Source organism: Dromiciops gliroides, chromosome 4 (assembly GCF_019393635.1).
Source record: "Dromiciops gliroides isolate mDroGli1 chromosome 4, mDroGli1.pri, whole genome shotgun sequence".
In the NCBI taxonomy this organism is placed as follows: domain Eukaryota; kingdom Metazoa; phylum Chordata; class Mammalia; order Microbiotheria; family Microbiotheriidae; genus Dromiciops; species Dromiciops gliroides.
Window position 1 is genome coordinate 96,219,269 of NC_057864.1, and position 25,326 is coordinate 96,244,594.

Consider the following 25,326-nt stretch of genomic DNA (forward strand, 5'->3'; position numbering starts at 1 on the left):
AGGGAGGGAGGGAGAGAGAGAGAGAGAGAGAGAGAGAGAGAGAGAGAGAGAGAGAGAGAGAGAGAGAGAGAGAGAGAAAGCCCCCTTCACCTGACCCATCACGCTATCCAAGAGCAATAGTCCCAGTCTGTTCCACCAGAAGCTTTCTGTGGAACAGGAAGCAGGGCAGTCCCCACACATAGCTCCAAGCTAATTGGCTGGTAGCATTCAAGTCCATTGATTGACATGATTTAAAGGTGATCCATGAACTTTCAGGACAACAATTTGACATTAGAAAGGTTGAATTCTTTCTCAGCAGAGGGCTGGGGGCCCCCTGGTTATCACAAGATGGTTACTGTGCACTGACTAGGTTACATTGAGTCACTGATATTTGCATTGTTTTTTATAATATAAAATGAAATCAAAATATGACATGAGTCGTGAGTTATCCCAATTTTATGTTTTTTTAATGTTGCGGTTGACAGGTTTTATTCACCTCCTATCCTCACTGATTTCTTTAATGATAGGAATGTGCGTGATTTACTAATCCAGAAAGTTACAGAAAACTTCTCTATGTTAAAGGGAGTAGGAGTTGCTCTTTTTATATTATAAAGAAGGTCAGAGAGACTACTGTCCCCATTACAATCTGGGCTTTTCTAACAAACATTTGATACAAGCTGAACTTCAAAATCCTGACCCTGTCTCCCTGTCTTCGAACTAGAAAAGATCTGTTGAGAAAAAAAAAAAAAACATAAAGATTTCTGTGTTGCAGGAAGGCTTTCATAGATGATATTCCTCTTGCCTGAGACTGCAATAAAGTGGGGCCACAGTTGCATTCATTGTTCAGTGAGCTTGTCCACACAGTTAAACCCACCGACAGCAATGAATGTTGATTGTGACCTTTTTAAAAATAAAGCTGGGCAGGACAAGAGTCTGGAGGAGTCCTTGAATGTCCTGGTTTGGTTTTCTGTCTGTAGTGAAAGTCCTGGAAGGATGATAGTGGTTAGCTGTAGGGTACAATCAACGGTCGATGGTTTTCATTTTAATTCCAAACTCACCGACAGCGTTGAATGTTCACTGAAGCAACCTCAAAAAAACAGAATTCTGTTGATTTATTGTCCTTAAATATCTGAAAGGGGGCAAAAACACATTTGACACAGAAATTTTCACCATTTAGTTCATGTAGTTTAAGTCATGACAACAGAGCAACCTTAAAAGGGTGAGAGGGAATGGTCTGAGCAGGAGTTGACAGCTTTCCATGTCACATGAAAGAATATCTTCTGTATCTTTTGGTGGGAAAAAAAAACAAAAATTAAAATTAAACAAACAAAAAACACTGCAGGTCTTGGCTTGGTTCTTGAGAATCAATGATTTCATTCTCAGTGATGCAGAGTATTGGTCATTCAAGATGATCTGATCAAAACAAATATCTCCTAACTTATATGCAGCTATATTTGTAATATAGATTAGGAATTATTTTCAGATATGGGCAAATCACTCCTCTGACTCTGTATTTACTCTCATTTAAAATAGGAAAATACGAATAGGGGACACAGTGGATAGGGAGCTACACTTGGAATCAGTAAGACTTCAGGTCAAATCTTGCCTTCAACACCTACTAGCTGTGTGATTGGGGATGTCACATCATCTCTATTTGCATCAGTTTCCTCATCTGTAAAATGGGGATAATAATAGGACTTTCCTCCTAGAGTTGTTGGGAGGATAAAAGGAGATATTTGTAAAACATTTACCTAGCACAAAATAGGTGCTATAGAAATGTTTTAACTATTAGTAGGTGACATTTCCAGAGAGCTTTAAATCTTATGATATTCTTTATGTGCTTTATCTTCATTGATTCTAACAACAGTCCTGTGAAGGACACATCAACATGTTTTTTATCATCATAAAATAGATGAAGAAACTGAGGCCCAGAAGAACCTAAATGATGATAACATTTACATGACCCATCTTCTCAAAGGGTTTCTTCTAAGAAAACACTTCGTAAAAATTAACATTCTAAAAAAAATCTAAATAAATGTTAACCAGTTCATAGTTGCCATAGATATAACATCACACTAGGGATGTAAAGAGTTTCCTAAAATGAATCCTATATAAATATGAACAGTGAGAGGTAGTGTGCTATAATGGAGAGAGTCCTAACTTTGGGACTGTGGAGGTACTGTAGAGTTCAAATCCAACCCCTGGCACCTGAGGTTCTATGACTATGAGCAAGTCATTTAACCTCTCTCAGCCTCAGTTTCCTCATCTGTAAAGTGGAGCACAATAATAATTATTACTACCTACTTCAGAGTTATAATGCAGTGGTGGTGGTGGTGATGATGTTGATGGTGGCTGTGGTGATGGTGATAAGTGAGAATTTATATAGGGCTTTCAGGCTCACAAAGCATTTAACATATATCTCATTTGAATGTTACAAAAACACTGGGAGATAGGGACTGCTATCAACCCATTTTACAGATAAGGTAAACAGAGGTTGAGCAAGTTGCTCCCACAGCTAATAAGTATCTGAACTCAAATTTCCCTCATTCCAAGTGCTGTACTCTATCCAGAATAGCACTAACCACCTCTAAATGTATACAAAGGAGGCAATGTATATAAAATGTTTTGGAAAGGTTACCTATATGGGAAGTAGTGCATTTTAGTAAATAAAGGTTCAGCTGTAGAGTCTAGAACTCTTGAATTCAAGTCCTGCCTATGACATAGTGTTGTCATATGAATGGCTGACTCAAATGTATTAAGTCACCAAAGGCCTCTGATTTCTCTCTCTAAAGGCAGATTGAATCTGGCCTATAATTTACAGCCTTAAAAAACTGCTTAAGGCGATGATGTGATTTTACCTATGGTCATATAGTTTGTGAATCTGTCTTACTGACTATGAGTCCAGCCCTCTAGCTACCATTCCACATCATTTTACTGACATATAAAGGATTAGTAAATTAAATGACTTAACTGAAGTCCTGATCATAAGCAGCAAATAAAAATTACATCATCACAGTGAAAGGAAAATACTAAGCATACAATTTCCAAATCTCTTCATCTACAAGTTGTTGGTAAGCTTTGGGGGCTTGACTTCTTACAAATCTTCTCCTTCTAAATGTTCCCTTTCAAATATGAAATAAAAAAATATGAAGTAAAAAGTAGCTTTATTTTTACAAGGTACTTATTTTTTGTTTTTTATAATTTTCCCACATCTACTGAAATATTAAAGGTGCTGTGGGGCACAGCAAAATCAACACCGAGTGTCATGCTCCCATAAATTTAAATTATAACTTGCTAGCTTCTAAAAGAGTTGCATTTGTTCCTGGGTCAGAATGACCTGCAATCTTTTGGGAATATTATTTTTAAGGTGACCATGTTCTGTTCAATTCAACAATCTAGTTATTACAGTGTGAACAAACTGTTTAGCTTGACAGATGATTATCAATAATGAATATTTGGCGGCACTTAGAATACCTATAACCCAATTTTGTATGCATTCAAAGCATGTTGCAGGTACTTAAATTGAATCTAGGGCAATGATTTTTTCACCTCTTCTCATGATCAACTAGGAGATAAACACTGGAGAAGAATTTTTTAAATGGTCATCATATGGATTTAAAATATTTTTTCTTCATTCTTATAGAACAAGCACATGTTTTTTTTTCATAGACTAAGAGTCACAACTGTGAATTCTTTGATCAGCAAACTTTTTTGTACTTACTGTTCGAAAGATTCTTCTCTACCTGGTGCTGCTGCTTCTTTTATTTACAAGATCAAATACAGCTGAAGGTCTAGTTCTCTCTGAGTTGGCTACTGTGATGTTAGGTAAACAAATCACCACTGTTAATCACATCTCAGTTATCTCCTCATACTAGCTAATATTGAAACAATAAGGGCCCTCGGATTAGTGACTTGTCACACAAGATATGCTTTTGTTTAATTAATAAGCTCCATGACAAATCAGTTGTAATTGTATGCAGGGAATATTTTATTAATTTTCTCAAAATACATTAAATACTACACTCAAATAACTCAAATGTGTCTGTGGTCTCAAAGATTTCAGGCATTTTATATTATAAGTGGTCTGTCACAGATACATAAGTGGATCTGTCACTTAAAGCAGCAGGAAATTATGATTGACATATGCAAACAAAATGAAAATGTTAAAGTAGAAAGCATTCCTTATTTCTGTGAACAATACTAATAATACATAGTAATTCCTAACACTTATATGGTGATTTAATGCTTCCAGAGCTCTTTGAATTAGAGCCTCACAATGACGAGTTTAATTATCCACATTTTACAGGGGAGGAAACTGAGGCACAGAGAGATTAAATTACTTCCTTTGAGTCTTATAATTAGTATTTCAGATGGAATATGAACCTTTGTATCCCATGACTCTAAAGTAAGGTGAGTTTATGGCACGTTAAAGATACAGCTATCATCTTAAGGTATTTAGGATTCACTGCAATCACAAAAAAAAAATCAAATTAAAAGGAATGTCTGAATACTCAAGGCTTGGGTGAAGCAGCAGTTAAGCTCCATTTGCTACAATGGAAAGAGTGATGAATTTGAATTAGGAAGACTTGAATCCAAATCCTGACTTTGTCACTCACTATTTGGGCAAGTCACTTAATCTCTAAGGGTCTTAGTTTCCAGAAGGGTTTGCATTTTTTGGGGGGAGGCAATTGGGGTTCAGTGACTTGCTCAGGGTAACATCTAGTGTCGGAGGTCATATTTGAACTCAGGTCCTCCTCACTCCAGGGCGAGTGTTCTCTCCACGGAACCACGCAGCTCCCCCCCACCCCACTTTTTGTTTGTTTTCGGTTATATCTATCAATAAACTTATGCTTCCATATGATTTGTAATGTGTAGAATTCCTGTATTCTTCCACTTGCATTTAGCCTAATAGGAGCTTCAAGGATAACCTTATGGGATTCTGGATTACTCACACTCAGGGAAAGAGAGAAAAATTGGGACTATCCCTATAATTTCATTGGTATAGGGAACTCTCAGGTGAGGAAACTCCTGACAAATTAGGTTACCCTTTTTTCCCCTAAGAATTGAGAAATAGGGGCAGCTAGATGGCACAGTGGATAGAGCACTGGCCCTAGAGTCAGGAGGACCTGAGTTCAAATCTGGCCTCAGACACTTGACACTTACCAGCTGTGGTGACCCTGGGCAAAACACTTAACCCCAATGGCCTCAAAGAAAGAAAGGAAGGAAGGAAGGAAGAAAAAAAGAATTGAGAAATTACTGTGGTTTCTTTCTCTGTGTAGGTTTCTAAATACATGTACATATCCTTTTCAGTTCTATTAGTTTCTGACCATGTCGCCCTAATACTCAACACACTCTAGTGGCTCCCTTTTACCTCCAACATGAACTAGAATGTCCTCTGGTAGTCAAAGTCCTTCATAATGTATCGCTCTCCACATTTCCAGTCCTTTTAGACCTTTCTCCTCCCATACACACCACATACTCTTCAATCTGATGACACTGACCTCCTTCCTGTTTCACAAAATGTTCCATCTGTACTCCCTAGCACTTTTTTCCCCATACTTGGAATGTTCTCCCTTATGATCTCCACTTGCTGATTTACTTGACTTCCTTTAGGTCCCAGCTAAAATCCTATTTTCTAAAGAAAACCTTTCTCAACCCCTCTTGATTCAAGTACCTCTATTAATTATTTCCTATTTTGTACACAGCTTGTCTGAACATGTATTTCCTTGTCGCCTGTATTAGATTGTGAGCTCCTTGAGGGCAGAGGCTGTTTTTTTTCCTTTCTTTGTATGTCCAGCACTTAGCATGGTCCCTGGCTTGTAGTTTATGTTTATTAAATGCTTATTGACTGATTGACTGACTGACTTATCCTTATATAACCTTATTTTTCATGCTGGATCCCTTAAGATGGGGAAATTCAAGGGGCAGCTAGGTGGTGCAGTGGATAGAACACAGGCCCTGAAGTCAGGAGGATCTGAGTTCAAATCCAGCCTCAGACACTTAACACTTACTAGCTGTGTGACCCTAGGCAAATCACTTAACCCCAATTGCCTCACCAAAAAAAAAAAAAAAAAAAGATGGGGAAATTCTGTAGATGTTTCAATAGATAAACATCCATCTTCAAAAATGATATCATTCTGGAAATATTTTGCATGACTACACAAGTACAACCTATATAAAATTGTTCACCTTCTCAATGACAGAGGGAAGAGGGGAGGCAAGAGAATTTCGAACTCAAATTTTTTAAAAGAATGTTAAAATTGTTTTTATATATAATAGGGAGAAAATAAAATATTTTTTAAATGATGTAATTGAGCTCTACTGAAAATCTTTTTTTCTCTATCCAAAAAAGGCTCTCCATTTTCTCAAATATACTATTTATATAATAGATATTATCCTAGAAATAAAGGCAAAGACATTGTCTCATTTTTCTACTTGTATCCCTAGCACTTAGTAACATTTGCTGATTGATTCAAATATACAGAGAAGAAGCTAAAGCAAGAAATAACAAGAGTCAGTGCAGTTATTTCACTGGTACCCATGTAATGTTAAAAGAGCTATAAGGCCTCACAAGATTGGGTATGGCCTAACACACTGGGTGGATATGAAGGATTTACTGAAGGATAGAGACAAAAAACAGACAGGTTAAGAAGTCATAGATGGGTATTATTAGAGGGAGTACCAACATCAAAGACATCACAGAACCATTGAAGAATTTTAAAAATCACCTCTATTCACCATCCTTTGAATTAAAACTAGTATGGTGGCATACTAGATGTAGCATGAGTACCCTGGAATTAGGGTAACCATTTTAAATGGATCATTCTTACATCCATGTCTTCCCCTCCCCGCCCAAACTGGGCAACCTTTTAGATTGAATTGTTAAAAATGCCAGAATTATTTTAAGTTTTATTTCTCATCTCCAGCCTTATGGGAACTCAATTTGTTTTGCTTAATGTTAGCAGGTCATAAATAAACCAAGGCACTCTCCTTGCTTTGAGCAAGAGAGTCGGAGAATACATGAAATATCGCTTTAAAAAAAAGCAGGAGCCTAACATGAACTGACAGAGGTACAGGAGGAAGTAGTTCATTGTATCTCTGTAAAGGCCATGGGGATTTGGGCTGTGGAATTTGTCTGTCTCAGGAATAGATTAGCTATCTTGTCTGATGACCTGTACTTAATTTAAGTGACTGTCTTTGCCAGTCCTTCCAGAGGGCAAGTGTGTGAAATAGAGCATCTCAATGTCAGGCTACCATCCCTTCCTCTTTGTGATGGCATGACCTAAATTGAAGATCTGCTTGTTGATTTGGACAGATAAACAAACAAACAAATATCTTGCCACCAATTCAAGCATTTTCTTTACTTTGAATAAGCTGATTTAAATGTTCGTTGTTGGGACACAGCTATGAATGGATTTCAATTTCAGTGTCATTTTTGTTTTTACAGAAAATGAAAAAAAAATTAAACTAAGAAAGTGAAACAAGTTGCATTCATTATTTTCAAATGCCTTTGCTATTGGACACCTTTCTTCTCTTTATTCATTTTTTTCTTTTTACTTGACTATGGAAAGTAAGCAAGGAAATACAATCTCAAATGCCAATACCTCTAGGAAACCTTTACTGTTCTCCCAGGCAGCCCTCTCAAGAAATCACATTGTATTATCCAGATTTCTGTGAGGTTGCTTCTTCCCACCAGTTCCCCCCCTCCTAGGCAAATGTAAAATCCTTTAAGTGGGATGGGTTTTGTATCCCAGAATTTCCCCCACCATGGTGCCTGGCACACAGTAGGTGCTTAATAAATTCTGGCTGACTTAAAATGAACTGACTTTGGCAGGCAGTATGAGATGATAAAAAGAGCATTGGTTCTGGAATCAAATTGCCTGGATTCAAATCCTTCCTTAGTTTCTGATTTACATGACACTTTAAATGTTATAGTTAATGACAAAACAAACTGAGTACAAATTGAGGAGGCTAGGGGGTACAGTGGGCAGAGCTCTGAATTAGGACTCAAGATGACCTTAGTTCAAAGCCTGCATATATTTACTAGTTTTGGGACCCTGGGAAATCACTTTATCTCACTTTCCCTCATATGTCAAAAAGGAATAATAATAGCACTTACCATCTGGGTAGGGGGTGGGGTTTTATGTGTGTGTGAGACAAAATGAGATATTCATGAAGCATTTTTCAAACCTTAATGTTCTTCATAAATTTGTTATTATTATTAGTATCATCATTACCATTACTGCCCTGAAAGAAAGAAAAACAACTCCCCCCAAAAAAATAAATGATCAAACCAAGACAATAGTAGCCAAGGTAGCAAAGGACTCAGAGTAAAACTTGCTATTCTAATACTTTCATGGTATATTTTCATCAACCATCAATTAAAATGCATGGATACCATATTTGTGACCACTCTGTTATTAGAACTACATGAAAGGAAAGGAACACTGCCTGTTTGCTCCCAAAATGACAATATGCAATTCAAGGATATTTCACCGAAATTGTACTGTTCCCTTCAGATTTATTGGCATCTTATAGGTTTTTAATGGTATGGTTTTGAGATTTTTTTAACTAGTTAAATTTCGTAATAGTGACCATCTGGGTGACTTTTTCAACTTCTTCCAGTTAACAGGACGAGGAGAATGCCTGCGATGAAGGTCATCATTGGATCTGATAAGGCCTAGCCATCAAGAATTAATTGCATCCTCTAGTTGGAAGGGATCAGTCCTTAAATTTCTTCTATTTAAATGCTTAACTCAAGCAAATATCCTCTCTATAACATTCCCAGTTATTGACATATTGGACAAATCACTTAAAACCTCTGTGGCACTCAATTTTCTCATCTATAAAATGTGAGTTGGACAAGAAGGTCTCAAAGGCCTATTCCAACTTTGTATCTTATGAGGTTTATCTAGAAGAGAAGGATGGGGCAGCTAGGTGGCACAGTGGATAAAGCACTGGCTCTGGATTCAGGAGGACCCTGAGTTCAAATCCGACCTCAGACACTTGACACTTACTAGCTGTGTGACCCTTAACCCCCCATTGACCTGCCAAAAAAAAAAATAGAAGAGAAAGAAACAGAGTACATGACATTAGCAACAGAATTTCTCAAAATTGTCTAGAGAATACTTTGCCATTCTATATGCTATAATTTTTTGAATCTTATTTCCCATAAAGTATTTTGAAATAAACTATATTCCATAGGGTTTGGTATATGGATAAAATAAAATAATATATGGAAAGAGCTTTTCAAAATTTAAAGTGCTATATAAATGTCCACTAGTATTATCATTATCATCTCATTCTATATTTTCTTGATAGGTTCAATTAGATAATATCCCGAGATGTCATTATCTAGCTATCATTCTTTTATATTTAAAAGAAATTCATATTTAAAATTTTGTATTCATTCTTCATGAATGAATAAATACCTGCTTATATTATTTTTATTAATAATACAGTTTGTATTACTAGGCTCGCAGAAAAAAATCATTGGTACAATTCCTATAATGGGGCAACAAGGACTATCTCTACCTTATTCAGTCTACACACAATTTTGTTCTACTCTATTGTGTTCATAATTTTAAAAATCCTTTTCGTTCCATGTAGCACACATGTTATTGTCTTAGTTCTCCAAGAGATTTTGAGATTGATATTTGTTAAATAGGAATTAGCCATTTGTTGGTGCATGCAAAGATATCAAGCTTCTGACACATAATACTAATTATTAGGTCATGCCTTCGTAGGTATTTGGCAGGTGACAAATTTTTCAGCATGAAGTAATGTGGTATACAACCATGACTGTCTCCTTGTATAATCTATGTTGATGGCAAAATCTGGGTTCGAGAAGGATTTCCCTTATGTAATTTTTGGTGGCAATAAATCATCCTTGAAGTGTCACCACAAATTCCTCTATTTCCATAGATAATTCATGACTCATCCATTTGTTTAATGATTCTTTTTTTTTTTTTTTTGGTGGAGCAATGAGGGTTAAATGACTTGCCCGGGGTCACACAGCTAGTAAGCGTTAAGTGTCTGAGGCCAGATTTGAACTCAGGTTCTCCTGAATCCAGGGTCCACTCTTTATACATTGAGACACCTGGCTTCTCCCTGTTTAATGATTCTTTGACAAAATATTGTTGACTCAGGTCATGTGGCTATTGTCCATCAAGTTTCTTTTGATTCCATTTGTGGATCTGAGCCATCTTCTATAGCCATTTCAACTAGAAGTAAATGACTTTCAGTTATGGTTGAAAAAAAAAATCCTGTTATTTATACCTGTTTGTACCAGGTTTTCTTAGTGCTTGGCAAAGTATTGTTTACTTGTTCCTAAAACTTCTACGTTCTTTGTCATGTGCTCAAAGAATGCTTATCAAACTCCTCCTTTTCAAAGCAAAAAATGTTAATTTCTCTGTAATTGTGGTAGGGTGATGGGCCTGTATTTTATTAATAAACTAATTATAATCAATGATATTAGAAATAAATAATACTATGGTAAATGCACATAGGTCCATAATTAAAGGCAACATTAATAAATTAATATGTGAGTCCATTAGTTTTTGTTATGATACATGCCAAATGACATTTTTGTATCATTATAGCAAGTTTTTACGATATTAAAGTGCTGATTAATGTGTCTCTCCCCAGTAGAGCCACAGAGTTTGATGTCTTTTATGTACATGAAGTAATCAACAAGATGTTTGGTAATATTTCCTTTTTCACTTAAAAGCCATGTTTAATTCTATTATGGAGAGATGATAATGTGTTTAAGGCTAAGTAAAAACAGATGGGACTTAGACTCTCTCCCAGAAAGATGTTATATTTCATAATAATTACTATTGACATTATTATGTTGGTGCCATGTTTTAAAAAGAGAACACTTTTCCATGTGATAGCAAACATTCTAGCATTCTCACCATAGTCAGGTCCATTTTATATATTTGTAGCACATGAATAAGTCATGTGTATAGGATTCAGTCAAATGCTTTTTAAATGTTTGTTAATAAAGCTAGTATAAGCACTGTGGTGTTTCAGGATAGCTTATTAAATAATTGCTTATTATTCAGTTGTTCTTTGTATTTCTGGGATTTTTTGACCCATCACTTTTGCAAATATGTTATTTTCTGGTTATTGTTTATAAATTGCTTTTAGTGATATAAGGAAAGAATGCTTTGTGTAAAATTCATAAACAAAATTGGCCTATATTTAAGGTTGGACAACTTTTTTTAATATTTTGGCAAGCCACTATTAATAACAACAACAATAATAGTCATAATATTGAAGACAGGCTCTTTATATCAATTGAATCCCCTTCCCACCATTATTTAATTTCTTTATGTTTTGAATTAATGATTGACCCTATGAGGGAACTTTTTTTCTTTTTTTACAGAGCAGGCATTTTTTAACCTTTTTTGTGTCTGGTGAAAATTATGGATTCCTTTTCAGAATAATGTTTCTAAAATAAAATATATAGGATTACAAAGGAACCCAAATATACTGAAATACAGTTATCAAAATGTTTTTTTTAGACAAGTTTGCAGACCCAGGGTTTGGCACCTGTGCTACAAAGCATTGATGTCTACATAAATGTTGTAATTAAATTTATAACCTTAAGCACTGAAGCTTTAAGCTCCATAATTTACTCAGAACCTTGGGAGGCAAGGCTACTGTCTGCACTATTGTCTCTTTGAGGATGTTGCCATCGCAAATATATTTTCTTACCCTTGAAATGTTGAATGGATGCCAAGAAACAGTTGTGATTTTTAAAAAATAACCTTTTATATCACTGGTTCTAGGAACAGCATGCAGTGTTTAAATGCATAAAAAAGAACACGTATTTTCAAAATTACCTACATCAATTCTCAATTATTATAGATTTCTGTTCATTTAGGCACTTAATAAATAGTTGTTGATAGATTTAAAGCTGGTTTTAGGACTGCGTCATGTGGTATGGGAACTCTTCCTGAAATAGAGAAAAAAAAGATACATTGTTATATGTCTGCCAGGAACCATAAATGAATTGATATCGCCCAAAGACATTTTAGTTTATTGTCTGTAAATAAAATGTTATATGGGAAAACTATTTTATAGGCAAATTATAAAGTAACAACCCTCATCAGACCTTTCTTTCTTTTTTATGCAGTTTTAAGAAGACTAAATAAAATAAAATGTAAGTCAATGCTGTAATAACAATAGAAAGTTGTTCAATAACAATTTTACAGAGCATAGGACTGGAATGAAAAGAGGGAAAAATTATGAATGTTAAACTTTGGTATAAAACATTTTTTTTTTCAAGAGAAGGTACGCTTGAGTTATGATGATAAAATGAGAAGGTTCTTGACTCTGAGGTGTACAAGACCGATTCAAAGTTTTCTTTTAAAAGAAAAGTCTTCACACCACTGACTGACATTACAGCCAATAGTCTGGATTCTTCATTTGTCTGTGTAAAACTATGTTTCTGCCTGTTTGTCTCTATCATGTATAGAATAGATCAGTGCAGTGGTGGACAGTGAAAGTGGTAGAATTCAGTTAAATCCTGTTAAATGAAGTTTTAATTATATAAACATAATATCACCTGCAACATAACCTTTTTTTAAAAATATGTTGATTAGTTACAGAGATTAAGAGTGCCATATGAATAGGAGAAGAATATATATTTCCTCAAGCAACAATTATATAAATTAGTCCTGGGGGAAAAAAGCCTGGTCTTTTTTTCCCTCGAGATTTTAAAATTTGTCAATGAAGGCAATCTTAAAATTTATGCTCACAAATACATAGTAATTTGTGTGTGTATGTGTAAAACTGTGTGAACTGTCAATTATGATGAGAATTATATTACCTAATTATATAGTGGCACACAATAATTTTTCAGTTTTTTAAAAAACATTTTTCTTGCTTATTTTCTATTATTAATACAAAAGGGCACAGCTAATTCAACATGCTACTTATATTTTTCCCAAAACCTTTTGGACTAAATTCCTTGTTAGCTACATTATTAGAATTAGTATGAATGTATCTCAGTTTTCAGACATTATATATGAGCATCTGTTCCTTCAATCAACAGAACAGCAAATGTGATTTTTTTTTCACATCAGTGTGTCAAACAATGCCTACAGGCTTTGACTTTGGGCTTTTGGATGGCTCTAGATTTTTGAAAATGAATTCAGAGGACAGAAAGAAGTCTTTTGGGTAAAAGAGGGAAAAAGGTTAAGAATTATGGGTCCAAGAAGAGGTTAAAAGCATGGAAATAGCTACTAAAAGTTATAATATGAAAGTTCCTAAATAGTAACTTGATATTCTTCTAGTTTTCAAACTTTCATATGAAAGATTTAATTGTCTCACCTTTCCACCTAAGCAGAAGTAGTCAACTTAAATAATAACATAAAGGAAGCAGGAGTTTTAAAATCCCAGGAAGTAGCTAAACATATCATCTGCATTTAAACTCACCTATCTATGCTTATCTTGTCTCTCCACTCCCCACCCCACCACAAAATGGCAGCTGTTATGAATTAGAAATAGAATTTCAGGTGGCCTTCTGGTTATTTGTTGAACTACATTTAAATATATGGGAACTTTCAAAAGAGGCTTTAGTGTTTTAAAGCGCTAAATATACTGGGGCTTATATTATTCTTGTAATGCAAGTGGACAGACCTTTAATATGCATTTCTATCTTTGTAAAGCACTGTGCTAGGTGCTGGAGAGGATACAAATATTAAATAAGAAATGCCTTACTGTCTATTTGGGGTTACAGAGATAATTATAATAAACAATAATGCATGATAAGAGAATGCTATGGAGGTCTCAGAAAGGTAACATGGAACAGGGGAGGGACAGTGGGTCTTGGAGTAAGAGAGCTCTAAGTTTATGCCCCACCTACTGACAATCTGAATTTGGGCAAGTTATTTAACTTTTCAGGGCTTCTTGAATCTGTAATGGTGGTGTAGTTTCCTCCCTGCACTGATGAACTCATAGGTCTAGATCTTTATAAAAAAAAATGAACTCCAAGAAGAAGAGCCATTACAAGTAGGAAGCACATATTAAGAAATATGTTATATACATGGTACTTGAATTGTTTTTTAAAGGAGTGAGGAAAAACACATAGGCAAAAGCATTGAGGGGTGAATATGGCACAAAGAGAATTATCATTACATTCAATAACTAATGATACTTTTTGAGTACCTATGGTTTTAAATTTTCTACTGGCCAAAAGAACTAACAGACATTATTTGACACTTGGTGTCAAATATAGCAGGTTTGCTTTATCACAATACTTTTCCTTTTATTTTTGTAAACTGAGAGATCTAATTTTACTTTGAACAATGAGCCCATGACACTGTGTAAAACATTTGAACTGGAACCAAGGAGGAAAATAAAACAACAAAGGTTGGGATAGTTTTAGGGTGACATAAGCTCAAGAGTGTATCTTATCTAATCTATACTAAAAATCCAGACATTTTTAATAGTTTTTTTTTAAACTGCCTCTCATAGACAATACTCCCCTTTCTTCCTTAACCCAAAACAATAGCTACGAGTAATTACCTACACAGGTGTGTCCCCACTGAGGAAAAACAAATATAGGAAAACAAATGAAATTTTTAAATTCATAAAAATTAGTTTATTTTTGTATTCTACAATGTTGTTTCAATCTATAAAAATGCTGACTGGGAGAAGAATTAGCTTCTTAAGTACTTCTTTAGATAATATGATGTATTAGCAGAAAGAGAGAAACCAGTAAAACTTCAATTGAGGGTAGGAAAATGAATACAAATTGTCAGATTATTATAATCAGGCAAAGCAGAAAATAGGAAAACGTATTTGCCCAAGATGTGGCATTGTTCCTGAAATTATCATGTGCATATGATGACGATGACAGCTCAAATATGTTCTTTAGCGTTTACAAAGTACTTTCCTCACAAATCCCTTGAGAACTAGGCAGTATTTTGCCCATTTTGCAGATGGGGAAATCAAGGTTCAGAAAGATTGTCTTCCCCACAGACAGAGCTTAAAGCCAGGAGAAAAACTCCTATCATCAGATTCCAAGTCAAGCATTCTTTCCCCTATTTCACATTGCCTGTCTCCCCACAAATTTGATTTATAAAAATTCAATCTACTAGAGGAACATTTTTCAGGAAACCTTTCATGTATAAAGTAAGACATACATATATTTTATTTGGGTATTGTATTGCATTTATGCCATATTTTAGATTTTCATAAATATTTTAATTTGGTTTATGGACATTACCATCCATCTCTATTTTATTAGACTTTTTGGGAGTAGCAACCACTATACCTAAGATATGAAACATGATTGTTCTCATCACCTTGTCAGTGAATATACCAGGACTATATTTATTTTGCATTCTAAAGTAGGGTCAGAGAGTGTTCTGAACAATTTCCAACCAAGGTGCCTATGTATATTCCTTCTCACCTCCACCATGAAATTCTAATTGGATATACTATTCTGCCTAGTTTCCTGTCTTAAAACTGTTATTTAGTGTTGTAGGGCAGCTGTGAAACAGCTGCAACATTCCCACTAGAGGTGACTGCTTTTCAGTGATGAATGAAGTACACACAGCTCCAGAGAAAATAATTAAAATTCTTTCAGAAGAAGAGCCTAATAACATTTAGGGGACTATAAGACTCCTGCATTCTTGGCAATCCAAACTCTTTACTCACATGAATTCATATATACTTTTGAAAAAAGGCAAATAGGGAGGAAGTTTGCATGGGAGATGTGAATAGAACTTGTTTGGGAGTGAGAGGACCCCTATTAGAGTTCCAGTTCTGCTAGTTACTACCAGGACAATCAACTTCTCTGGGTCTGCTTCCTTTTTTGTAAAATGAACACTTTGACTAGTTACATCAATTGTGTATTCTGGCTCCAAATCTATGTATTTGAATATCTTAGGGCATCTCAAATATTCATTTCAACTCTAAATTTATGTTCCCATTTTGGCTCTAATACTTCCTTAACAAGCCGCTTTCTCCCTGAGGCTCAGTTTTTTGTTTTCTCTGTAAAATTACGTAGTTGGTTCAATCACCTTTAAAGTCTCTCTCATCCTATGATCTAATCCTTAGCTCAAAAGAAACCAAAAAATATATAGTTTATTATTTATATTGACTTGGAGAACTGGAAACAATAATGAATTTATGATATGTTTATTGTCAATTCCTGGAGTCTTCACCCTTAAACTATAAGACCAAATCATAGACACCCAAGTAGAAATAAACATGCATTCTGTTGTCAATAGTCTAGATTCAGATATGAAGAATATTCAGGATAGAAGGTAAATTACCATTAATGCTTATATCCTGTCACGGTGCACTGAGTTTTATCTAATTGATTCAGGGGCAGGGAAGTTTGCTTTCATTCAGGGAAGGTTGCTTTCATTAAACTTTTAAACTTCTCTTTCAAGTTGGGATCCTTTGGGTAGATTATTTATTTTGTATTTCTCTTTTTCTTTTTTTTGTGGGCAATGAGGGTTAAGTGACTTGCCCAGGGAAAATATTATGTACACCATTTTAGAATTACAGAAGTTTTGTTTTTGTTTTTTGGTGGGGTGATAAGGCTTAAGTGACTTGCCCAGGGTCACACAGCTAGTAATTGTCAAGTGTCTGAAGCCAGATTTGAATTCAGGCCCTCCTGAATCCAGGGCTCTTGCTTTATCCAGTGTGCCACCTAGCTGCCCCTAGATTACTTATTTTGAAAGATAGAAGACATTATACTTTTTTTTTGGCAGGACAATGAGGGTTAAGTGACTTGCCCAGGGTCACACGGCTAGTTAATGTCCAGTGTCTGAGGCCGGATTTGAACTCAGGTCCTCCTGAATCCAGTGCCGGCACTTTATCCATTGTGCCACCTAGCTGCCTCCAAGACATTATACTTTAAAAGATAGATCATGCCTCCCCTAAATTTTCTCTTCTCAAATCTAATTATACCTAGTTCCTTCAGCCAGTTTTCATATACCACTATATATCATTCACCATCTTGGTTGCCCTCCTCTGGAGACCCTCCAATTTATCGATGCCCTTTCTAAAATGAGATGCTCAGTACTGAATAAAATGTCCTAGATATGGTCTGACCAAGACAGAAGACCTGTCATATCAGGAAAATCATAACACATGTTTTAGCCTCAGTTTCTATGTCTGTAAGATGAGAGAATTGGATTAAATAGCTGCTTGTGTCCCTTCCAGCACTGACAATGTTGTTATGAACATAATACATTAAAAAGAGAGAGAGGAGATGGAAATATATGTTTAAGGTTAAATGTATTTCTATAAAGTTGCTTTTCAAAGCAACCACTCCCTCCTTAGCTCTACCAATATACTATGATGCCTACATACCAACAATTATCCACTCAACTTGACAGTAATAGAAACAAAATAAATCATGTTTCCTCTGGATTTTTAGCTCAACTGTCTCAATACTGATGAGCTGGAGAAGCAACTACTCTAACTGGCCTATCTGTTAATTACACTTCCCATCAACAACATCACCTCCCCTCCACCCCCAACTGCTTGTATTTAGTATAGATTTTGTATTTATTTATCTCTCTATACGTTGTTTTCCCCTCTATGAACACTGACATTCAGTACTGTTTCATTTTAGAGTCTTTGAAACTCCATTACCTACCAAAGTGCCCAGCATAATGCCTACTAAATAAGCATTGAATTGTATTAGGTGAGATACTTATTACTTAGAGAAAAAACAAACAAAAAAGGTTGCCACCAGACTTTAGAGTGAAGGCCCCACACACTCACATAAATCACCTCCTAAATTTCTGGTGCTACCTCAAATAGTGGAAAGTGTTGAGTAAGTGGGCAGAAAGCTGGCCTCAAGGTCAGGATGACCTGGGTCCAAGTTATGCTTCTGACACATTGTGACTTTGTCACAGTGGGCAAGTAGCTTAATCTCTCAGTGCTCCAGGCAATTGTCTAAAACTATAAGAGGGAATTTCCTCACCAAGAGTTAGTTCCTTGCAGCTAGGTGGCACAGTGGATAGAGCACCGGCCCTGGATTCAGAAGGACCTGAGTTCAAATCCAGCCTCAGACACTTAACAATTCCTAGCTGTATGACCCTGAGCAAGTCACTTAACCCCAATTGCCCCAAAACAAAAAGAGTGAATGAGTTAGTTCCTTGTGCCAGTGAGAAGACAGGTATAGACCCCCCACCCCCATCCTAAATTGTATAACACAGCTTGATCATTCCTCCCACTTTAACCAGGAGAATTGGTTCTAAATACTTTGTTTACAAAACTTTCAAATCCACTCTCAAAGAAAAAAAGGAATCTTTAGTACCATAGAAGGGATATAAAATTCCAAAAGAGGAGGAAAGTTTCATGGGAATGATACCCCAGCTTCCCAGGGTGAATATACTGAAAGGGCTGATACTCAGCCAGTACATCATGCCTCTGGAATTCACATGTTGGGCATGGGGTAGACTGGGCAAGGTGAACATTACAAGTATCTATTCTATTCTAGCTGTTTGTCCACAAATCAGTCACATCCCTTTTTGGGAGAACCTTGTATCTTCCTCATCCCTGAAATACCTGTCATGGAAACATCTGTATTGTTATTCTTTGAGGGCAATAATAGTAATCATACAAAACAGTCAAAAAGCTAGAGTATTATAATAATGATCCTTGTGAAAACTTCACTGTGGCCTTCTTAGTTTTCTAGGCTCATTTTAGATAAGTTTTTTTTTTATTTAAATAAAAGGTAACAAAAGGAACAAAATTACTTCAAGAGAGCTCATGTTGCTGTATTTCTTTTCCAGCATTCCTGCTTCTTTTGTGTAATTAAGTTATATCAGTGTCTGGAAAATTGATATTCTTTCCATTGTCAGACAATCTGTTTGGCATTGCCCTTTATGTGAAGCATTTTTCTCTCTCTCTTTTTAAGGGGTTTTGGAAGGTAATGGGAAGAAGGATGAAGGATTAGGGAAATCACATATGGACACTGTGATGATAGGTTCTTATACTATTGTAGGTGCCATTAATTTCTGGATGTTCATTTGTGTTTATACCTCTCAAAGAGACAAATAGTAGACAAAATGTTCTCCACCAAAACGGGAGAAAAGCATGAAGTACTCCTCATCCATGTATTAATCAGATTAATTATTAATTATTATCAGATTAGAACACTACAATGTATTTGGCTAGAGAGACAGTAGAGCCACACTTTCATGAGTGTAGGGAAATTTCACTTTTCAGCAATGTTGGGAAATCCCAGTGTAGATACACCCTTGCAACTCATTTGTAATTAGAAGTTGTACAGGGTGCCTGGAGCAGAGACCACACTTGAACCCAGAGTTTCCTGACTTAGAATTGCATAGAACCAGAGATTTGGAATTGGCAAACTCCTTTGAGATGCTCTAATCTCACCCTTTCATTTGAGTGCTGTGGAAACTGACCCAAAAGCCAACTTTCCCTCTACTCCCTCTGCATCATTCAGCCACCAGAAGGATTAAGCCACTATTTTAAATAACAACAACAAAACCAACACAGATTTCTTCATGGTTTTTGAATACTCCGGTGTATTTTTCTACAATTGATTTCCAAAATTACCACCATGAAAACATAATTTATATAATGAGATGGGGAGAGAAACTCTGTCATTTAGGGGACAGCTGTAGCAATAAATTTGAGTATTTTTCTATCTTCTATTTCCTGGTAAATTGAAAAGTGTTGGTGGGAGAAGGGAGGGAGGGCAGTAATCACTCTGGTAAATGAAGACTTGGAGCTCAGACTGGATTTATTCTTTCCACCCCACCCCAGCTTTCATTAGAGGAGCATCACCTAAATGTAAGCTAAAATACCTTCTTTTAAAAGCACAAGCAAAGTGGGTGCATGCATATTACCTAGCCACATTTTTAATGGAGCCCCTGAAGCAGATTAACGTCATTAAAGATCTTTCCATAACCCTGCTGATTTACTATCCCTTTTCCAGTAAGATACTCTAAGCAGAAAACAATCTAAACATTTTGGGGCATTGTTGAAAATTATCATGGTTTCCCTTGAGTAACTAATTAGCCACAAACAGCTAAGAGCTGCTGTTTAGGACATGGACTGTATTATATAAGCTTTCATTTCCACTGTGGGAAATGACCTGAGGCATATGGGGGCAGGAGGTAGGAAGGGGGTCAGTTTTCCTGCTGCTTTCAATACAACTTTTCTTTTAGTTAAAACTGAAATTTCACTCATAGGAGAGTATTTCGAGAGTATCAGTGTCTACCAAAGATGTCTTTCTGGCATGGGCAGTAGGAAAGATAAAAATAAGAGGTGGCTTCATCTTAGAAACCAGGTCTATTTTGGGGAATACTAAGATAAAAATATGTCTAGCATGCAGCAAAATTCAGAACAGATGTTTTCTAATATGCATTATTTTATGTGCTTGTAATACCCTTCCAAAACATGATGTGTTTTTTTCCTTTAAAACATCTTGTGAAAAAGAAAAAAATGAAGTAGATGTAATATGTAAATAGATTTAAGTTTGGTGATTGAGGAAGTTGCTTGGAAGGAGAATCTTTTCTTCCCACATGTCAGAGGATTTCAGTTTTTGTCACTATAGGAATGGAGAAGAACTATATGATTTGATTGGAGTTGATTTTCCAATGCTTAACACAGTGCCTAGCACATAGTAGGCACTTAATAAATGTTTATTGACTTACTGACTGATATTTTTTTTTCTATTTTTTCTATTGTGTGCAAGCATCTTGGGATCCTTGCTTTGGTAGAATTCCTGAATTCTTTACATGTTTCAATATTTTGAAGACTGGAACATAGCAATATATCATGGAGACATTGGCAGGCACTTTCCTGCAAGATAAAAAGGAACACTGGATTGCATCCATTTTTATACTTTCTACACATGTAGCTGCTTTGGGGTTCACAATGCATTGTGCTCCTGATGAAACCTTAAAAGACCTTTAGGAGGGGCAGCTAGGTGGTGCAGTAGATAGAGCACCGGCCCTGGAGTCAGGAGTACCTGAGTTCAAATCCGGCCCCAGACACTTAACACTTACTAGCTGTGTGACCCTGGGCAAGTCACTTAACCCCAATTGCTTCACTTAAAAAAAAAAAGACCATTAGGAGTTTGGAAGCTTAAACTTCCAAACAATAAATAACATTTTTTCCCTGAGCTTCTAAAAAGACAAATCCAAATAATAAATTTCTACCTTGCTCTGATAATATAGCAGCTGATATATACAAAAATGGCATTGCCTGTAATCTCAAATAATGCATATTCCTAGTAGCAATATTGTGTTGTTTCCTGCCCTTCCCAATTCCACTAAATCCAATGTCCATCTAAACCCACCCTTATTTAAAATCTATGCCTTAGTGAAATGAAGCAAAAATGATTTCTAAATGGGAAGAGTGCCACCTTAACAGATGGGCGTGATTGTAGAGAGCCACAAGATGATGTGTGTATATCAAGAGTGAATATGTGGTGAAGGCAGGATTGATCTGGAACTTTTGAAACATCTGCCTTTCCTGAGAGTGAGCACCTAGATTATAGTGAAGAGAATGCATTGAATGGTAGAAAGAGGCAGTTACTTTAGTGGAGTTAAAATTGCATCTTTTAATCTCTGCAAAGAGCAGCCTTAAGATTCAGACCTCAACTGACTTTGTAATTACTCGGCTTCTGGAAATATGCATGATAGAATAGCAAGAGAGTGCTTAAGTGTTCTATTAGCTAGTACATCCATTTTGCAGTCAAATGCATACTTTTCAATAGCATCTTTATAAATAATATAAAAAAAGCTTTTTGTATTTCTAATGTCCTTTTTGTGGTATGGCTTGTTTTCCAATAATACAGATATGAGGAGATAAGACATGGAAAGTTAGCACAGCACACTGCAACTACCATAGATATAGATTATTAGTTGAATTTGAGTGTTGGTACCTTGTGGATTTTAGTATATCTACCACCCATTTTCAAGATACATGGTGGCTTTTCAGCTGGAAAAGAACTCTTAGTAATAGACAACTCTATCTTATCTGATGTATTGATGACAACTTAATTTTGCTCCCATTTTTTTGTTAATGAACAGATACTACTTGTGATTATGTGCAGTGATGCAATTATTTTTTATAATGGGTACAGTCCCAGATCCCTATCAAAATGGATTAAGATGTAATATTCTACTTCCTTAGACTTCTTTGAATGTTAGAGAGTGAGGATAATCCTTTGGAAAGCAAGAGTAAGAAAGAAAATGAAATCATTGATGGACTAAGGAAGGAAGCATCAAGGTGAATTGTACAGAAAGGAACAAACAAATGTACGTTAAATCAAAAATGGAGAGTGGAAAGCAACATTAAGGAGACATTAAAAAAAGGGAACAATTTTAAGTAAGTGAAACTGAATCACCAAGAGTCAAAGTGGTGGAGCTTAAGATAATTACCAATCAACTATACTGTAGCAGTTCAACAATCATATCACTTTAGAATTTACTCAACAAATTCAACTAAAGAAACATTTATTGGGTATCCGCTATATGAAAAGTTTCTTCCAGGCACTGAGACTACAAAGAGAAAACAAGAATAATTTCTGTCCTTAGGAACTTACAATCTTCTGGGAAGATAAATGCATCTCCCTCCTATAGGTGGACCTTCCTGGCTCACCCAACTATTAATGACTAACTGTTAAAAATGACAGTACATTCCAGGCCAAGAGGTGAGGAGGGAGTATTTGTGCAGAGAAATATGTGAGAGAAATGTAATACAGTTTATGGAAAATTGTTAGGAGGCTAATATGATGAGAACATGGCTACATGCAGGGGGAAGTAATGGGAGATGGTGAGAAACACTGAAAAACTGTAAAACTCATGGTTTTAGGGAGCCATTAAAAATTTCTAAATAGAGATATTGGTAATATGGTATTTTAGGGAGAGTGATTTGGTAATCTGGTACAGAATGAATGAGAGAAGGGAAAGACTAGAGAGAGAAGGGAAAGACTACCATTAGTAGACTATTGTAAGAGAAAATTAAAGAGCAGCTAGGTGGTGCAATGAATAGAGCACTGGCCCTGGATTCAGGAGGACCTGAGTTCAAATCCAGTCTCAAACACTAGACACTTACTATCTGTGTGAACTTGGGCAAATCACTTAACCCTAATTGCCTCACGAGAGAGAGAGAGAGAGAGAGAGAGAGAGAGAGAGAGAGAGAGAGAGAGAATTAAGTCTTGAACAAGGGTAGAGACCCATAAAAGGAAAAAAAGAGAGAGGCACATGTTATCATCACCAGAAATAGGGAAATTTGGAGAAAGATAAGTTTTAGGGGAAATATAATTAATTTTATTTTGGATATATAAAAATTTGGCCAAAAGAAGTTATAACAAGAAAGCAACAGATCTTAAGATCATAATGATACTTTTCTCCTAAATTTTAAGAATATTGGTCTAGAAAGAGACAAAAAAAGTTCATCCTACCATTTTTTTGAATATCCTAGAACAATCAGAAGGATTATGGTTAAACTATCATAGAATCATAGAATGTTAGAACTTTCAGGGACTTAAGAGAACATTTGATTTTATCCTTAATTTAAGAAAGGTGAACTTGCGGCCTAAATAGCATACATATCTGGTCTAAGATCACACAGCCAGTTTCATGAAGCTTGAATACAGCTTTTCATCTATGTTCTTTTTTTATTTTGGATCTTTTACCTTTTTTCCATTATTAATTCACCCTAAAAACATTTCTTTCAACTTTTAAAAACCATTATTCTAGATTTGTTTCCATTTCTCCTGGAAATGCTAAGCTTTGACAATTGTTTTTCAAATGGGGACAACATGTGAAGTAGTGTTCCCCCACCCCCAAATAATCACAAGATGTTAATGAGGTGTCAAACTAACTCTAAAAATGAATCTATGCCCTGATCCCTTCATGTGGTTCGAACACCTCTTTGACTGGGTCAAGAAGGAAACAATGCCATTGTGGCCTTTAGAGAGCTAAACCCTAGACTAATTTCAGCAGTTCCTAGAGTTCTGAAACATGTGCTTTGTAAATCTGATTTATCACATATATATAGAAAATTACTTATCATGATTATCATCAAATGACAACACTTGCAGTTTCACATATTAGATAATAACAAATCATGCCTATTTTACTCATCTGAATTTTTTTCTCCTTTCTCTTCATTTCTTACAAATTCATTTAAGGCAAAGAAAAGTCTAAAACTTCACACTTCCTTCTGCTAGGTGTGATCACAGCAACACCATATATAGAAAAAGAATGCCACTTCTTTGGTCATGACTCATGAAATAAAACCTTTTTATTTATGCCACTCCTCTTTCCTTCCCTTCCCCTAACCCACATTCCCTTTGGAAGAACTAGGTCTCATGGGTGATTTCTAGGCCAAAATGACCCCAAACATAGACCGTTACCCTTTTTTTTTCCCAGACAAATATTCAAATTTTCACCTACCTTCTGCTTCCTTCTTTTCTCTTCTTTCTTTCCTTCCTTGGCCTAAGGGGACTAAAGCAAACAGAAATCATGTTTCTTTATACCAATGTAGAATATCCCTTTAAAGTGTTTTTATTTTAGAAAGTTTGTTTTGTTTTGTTTGGGGGGGGGTTGTGGGGCAATGAGGGTTAAATGACTTGCCCAAGGTCACAGTAAGTATCAAGTGTCTGAGGCGGGATTTGAACTCAGGTCCTCCTGAATCCAGGGTCAATGCTTTATCCACTGCACCACCTAGATGCCCCTTAGAAAGATATCTTGCAAAAAGGGGAGGGTCAGAAATCAGGAGGTATGATTTAAAGGACTACCACAGAATCAGAAAACTTCAAAGCTCTAAGGCATCTAGGTCACCTACTCTGATGACCTAAACAAGAATCCCCTTTACAGTATACCTGATACATTGTCATCTTGCCTCCACTTAAGCTGTCTAGAGATAGAAAGCTCTACCTTCAGAGGCAGTCCATTCCTCTTTTACACAACTCTAATTGCTGGAAATTTCTCTGTCATGTTGATACAAAATCTATTTCTGTAACTTCCATCCAATGGGTAAATTGGAATAACCATTTATATAGCATCTACTATATACCAGCCACTGTGCTAAGTGCTTTACAAATATTGTATTATTTGACCCTCACAACAACCCTGATAGGCAGGTACTGTTGCTTTTCCTATTTGACAGTTGGGTAAACTGGGCGATCAAGTTAAATGATTTGTCCAAGGCCACACAACTTGGACCTGTCTATGGTAAAATTTGAACTCAGGTCTTCCTGATTCCAGGCCTAGTGCTCTGTTGACTGTACCATCTGCTCCCAGGTTTTCCCTTAGAGTTCAAGTAAAATAAGTGTAATCCTTCTTGGGCCTAATAGCCCTTTAAATCTTCAAGAAT

General features: G+C 35.9%; 1 long non-coding RNA gene across 2 annotated transcripts in view; it reads right to left on the bottom strand.

Moving 5' to 3' along the window:
* Window positions 1–9,036: 9,036 nt before the first annotated feature.
* Window positions 9,037–25,326, bottom strand: part of LOC122752653 — a 92,653-nt gene continuing 76,363 nt past the window's right edge. For both annotated transcript variants that reach the window (XR_006356197.1, XR_006356198.1), the window contains 2 exons: window positions 24,405–24,455; window positions 9,037–11,941 (listed from right to left, as the gene is read on the bottom strand). This is a non-coding gene — a long non-coding RNA (uncharacterized LOC122752653). The remainder of the gene's footprint in view (window positions 11,942–24,404; window positions 24,456–25,326) is intronic.